The sequence below is a fragment of the Silene latifolia genome, unplaced genomic scaffold, assembly GCF_048544455.1.
Source record: "Silene latifolia isolate original U9 population unplaced genomic scaffold, ASM4854445v1 scaffold_556, whole genome shotgun sequence".
NCBI classification, from domain to species: domain Eukaryota; kingdom Viridiplantae; phylum Streptophyta; class Magnoliopsida; order Caryophyllales; family Caryophyllaceae; genus Silene; species Silene latifolia.
Window position 1 is genome coordinate 4,147 of NW_027413467.1, and position 4,379 is coordinate 8,525.

Here is a 4,379-nt window from a genome sequence, read left to right on the forward strand (position 1 = left end):
AATGTAGTAGTAGTAGGAGTAAGGTAAAAGTAGGAGTAGGTGGTGGTGTTGTACGAAAGAAAGAAAGAAAGGGAAAGAAAGAGAGTAGGGGTAGGAAAAGTATAGGTAGTAGTCTAGGAATTGAGAATTCATAATTTCATCTTATAAGATAAAACTAGCTCTGTTGCCCGTGAATTCACGGGGCTTTTTTGGTTCGTGGTTTTTGTAATGGCGGAATTAGGTTCATTGGAGCATGTTTGTCTATTAACTGATTTTGAGCCGAGAAGCTATAAAGCGGCGAATATACGGAGTAGGGTACTAATAAGCAGAAACTGAATTAAGATTAGAAGGATCCGTTTCAAACATTGTCAAGATATTTGGGCAGAATGTTCGTTTATATAAAGAACTCAATTATATAAGCGAGGAGGACGACAACAACAATATTTTCAATAGTCCTTATCACGATTCACGTCTACTAATATACTCCCTCTATTCAACTCCACTTTGCAGGTTTCTATTTTGCACACTATTAACAAGCGGACATTCAACTTCAATTTTCTCTCGATACATAAGTTAAAATATATTCATGTGAGATCTTATTTGATTCGTCTTTAAGAGTACATTAAAAATATCTAACTTTTATAATTTTTGCAAATATGTAGTTAAAGATATTTATCGCGTAAAAGTCGCGTTGGCAAACGTGATAAAGCAAACATGTAAAGTGGAGTTGAATGGAGGGAGTATTTTGTCAAGACTCAAGAGTGCTAAAAGGTATTAAACAACCGCTAAGATTTATGGTGGACCATTTATTCAAGTAGTGAAGTAGGTGAATATTGTTATATTTTTTTGGCACCCTCATTGCGGTTTATGATGTTGTCTCTGCGCGCTTGTTGGCGTTACTTTCCTCCATCTTGATATCTTGATGACTCTGTCACCGCTACTACTCCTGCATCCTTCAGTGTTCTTTTTTGTTACGTCTGTACACTTCTGAATGTACATGTGAATATATTATTACGTCAATAGGCTTTACTTACTTTTCTGTGTTATTTCGCTTTTCCTTCTTGTATGGTGTTTGGGATGTTACTCTTCCTTTTCTAGGTTGCTCTGGAGGTTCCTCTTGCTGTAGCATTGCCTGCGTATTCAGTAACATTCAATGTCAGTTTTTTAATTTCAATATTTTTGCCATGGTCTGTGGTTTTCTGTTCTACCTTTTCCTTCCTTTATTTAGAATGCTACATTCTCACTTTATCTCAAAACCTTTGGTCTACGTTATAGCCCAATTCAATATCAGCACACCTCCCTTACCAACTCATACGTTTGGTTTTGGATGCTAGGCTATTAGCTCTGAAATATTTAGTTGGGTATTGCAACTTTCCCTTGACAAAATAGTACTTCTATTGGCCGTGATTTAGGCATTAGCTTTCCCATCCTTCTACATAAATGTCCATGCATGTTATTTACCTAATTATTGAGTTCTGTTCATTTTGCTAAACCTCGTGTTTCAGAAGTAATGGGTCAGTTGGAGACTTGGGGTCAACCAAGTTGTACGACACTGTCTCTTTTGTTTTTTTGCTTGTTTGTGTCCCTTTCGGAATGATAAGGGGAAAATTTTTTATCTATGCTTCTTGCGAGCCACCAAATTGGCATGCGTTGCACCTCTGCAACTAAGAAATTCTGAACATTTAAGAACCTTGCTCACCTGAATTTCTCCACCCACTCTCTTGCTCTGTTTACCCTTTCATCTATGAACTTAACTAATCTAATAATTCGCTTATGAGACAGTCTTATAATTACGTTATTGTGAGACCACTCATATAAGAGGTGGTTATTTCTTATATTTTATTTTTCCTTCTGGTTGCTTTTAGTAGTTTTTAGGGTGTTCTATATTTTGTCTTACATTACTTTGATATGAGACAGTATCTAAGGAGGCGTACTCTAACCATTCACCAACTTAAAGCTCCTTTTTGTACAATCAACTCCTATCACTCGCAAAAATGCAGTGGTATGTGTTCATAAATTGAATATACTTTATACTTATACATAAGGTAGTTGTTACGAATACTAATGTCGAAGCTTTTCAGACGGCCAGTACCGAGTGCGCTTAATAATGTTATACTCACTTCATTTCTGCTGGTCTCCTAAAATAATTGCCCGATTCATATCGTGTAAACAGAGAAATGAATTTCTTCTCGTATCTTTACTTACACAAAAACTCCAGAGAGACGGTCTTTCAATAATTATTGAAAGACCTCTCACATGATGGGGTGAGAGACGCACTGAATTTTTTTTTACCTATTATATTTCCCACTAAATTAGTGGGACACGGACTCTCATGAGACCTGCCGACTTATTAAGTAATACTCCGTACATTCAAACGTCTCAAAGTAGTGGGAAGGAAATTTAAAAATGCTTTGATATGTAAGAATCAATGTCTAGTAAACAAAAATATTTTCCTCCAGTATAGCGGGATTAAATGGATAAGTAAATGAAAGACGAATTTGAAGCTTGATTGTACGGAGTAATATTTAGCTTAAATATTCAAATTCAGGGGAAAGAGCCTTTACAAAGTTGAAAATTGAAATAAGGAATTCCGATCAATAAATAACAGACCTTACGCTTAGCTTGCTCTTAGTTCTGATCTCCGAGCACCAACTAAAACCTAAAAGAAAAAAAGTGAAATAACAAAAAACAATTTTAGAATAAGGGAATTGAAAATCAAATCAAACAGAAACTTATGAATAAAAGCACAATTAAGATCAAAAGAGTATTAACCAAATAAAAAGCAAAAAGGGAAAAATATAGGGAAACAAAAAATCATTTTATACCAACCGAGGATCATGAACAAAAAGTCATGCCAAACCTTATTTCCAATCTTCAATTATGAGCGTGAATAGCCAGCGGGAAAGAATAGAATTCCGTTAAAAATTTCCAATCTTCAATTCTGAGCATGAATAACCTGTGGGAAAGAATAGAATTCCGTTAAAAGTTAGCAAAATTTGCTTATACATAAGATAATTATTACGAATCAAATGTCAAAGCTTTCTAGATGGCCAGTACGGAGTGCGCATTTCAGTAAATGGTTTCATCAGTACGACAGTACAAATTACTAAACCATTATCAAACTATTCCGGTACGGAGTGCGTTTCAATAAATGAGTTGCTCCGTTTATCTGGTCTATTAAATCGCAGGTGCAGATAACTCCAACTCGACTGTGGAGAGCATGGAGTCAGGAATCTTACAAGATGAACAACAAACACCGTACTAAATGAAAAATCGCTATGTACTCCTAATCCTTCTTCTTGACTGGAAAACACTACAATTTCGACATAAATTATAAATTGGTAATAGAGCCTTAATTATTATAGAGTTCCCCTGATTTATATCCACTCATTAATTGCACCAAAAACAAAAATATATGGAGTGTAAATTAAGTACCCGAAACTCATAAGGGTAGAAGGAAAACAACTAAAAATTCAATGGTAATCGGAGGTTGATCTCAGATTAAAAGGTGAGTTGTCATACCAACATGCAAAACTAAGAACAATTTGGTCCTTCTCCGATGTAGCGGCCGACGCCTGCCACCGCTGGATGGGTGGAGTTATTGTATATATTTGAGCAGCTCTTCCAGGTGCGTCTCTCCCACCAATGAGACAGTTATTCGACAAATTTGATAGACAAAGTGGACGGATCGCAATAGGTAGAGAGATCCGCTCGAGTTGCCTCTTTAGTGAAGATGTAATAGATATGGAAATGTAATAAATTTGAGTTTACGTTTCGTTAATGAGGCAATCAATCAATTGAGATAGTAAATTTGATTCATCGGTTTTGTTGTTGCTGAGGTATACGAGAAGGCTTGAAGGTGAGGAGTAAACATTTATTGCTTTTTCTTTTTCAGTTCTTTTTTTCTTTTGTTTATTGCCGACTTTTTCTTTTTTTCTGGTTAATACATACATAATGTATGCTGAGTAGGATGTATAGTAGTCATAGGTGGCATGTAGTGATTAAGCTTATGTGTCAAATAGATAGAGGCTCAAGAAGCCTTTTTATGTTATCATATCAATACTATATATTAAATCCAGAAACCAAGGGACTTCAAGGTAATTAAAGAAAGTTATACAAATTAGTTATACTATATAGTTTTAAATCACTAGCACCGTGTGATGGACCCGATTAAGGGATTTCAATGCAAATATTATATAGTTTGGGTTAAAATTAAATTATATAAAAGCTTAGTAATTTTCCTAAACATTTGTAAGAGACTAAAACATGGTCAATTTCCTTAAAATAAAATAATTAATTAAGATGATCAATTTCCTTAAAATAAAAAAAATTAATTAAGATGATCAATTTCAAGGAAACTAAAAGAAAGAAGATGCTTAGTAATTTTCCTAAATATTTAT

The 4,379-nt window shown here is 34.6% G+C and overlaps 1 long non-coding RNA gene across 1 annotated transcript; it reads right to left on the reverse strand.

The window, feature by feature from the left end:
* Positions 1 to 372: 372 nt before the first annotated feature.
* Positions 373 to 3,908, reverse strand: LOC141639703 (uncharacterized). Its single transcript, XR_012542631.1, has 5 exons — positions 3,502 to 3,908; positions 2,840 to 2,935; positions 2,590 to 2,638; positions 1,014 to 1,111; positions 373 to 932 (listed from the first exon to the last, which is right to left on the reverse strand). It is a non-coding gene; the product is annotated as an uncharacterized LOC141639703 (long non-coding RNA).
* Positions 3,909 to 4,379: the final 471 nt, after the last annotated feature.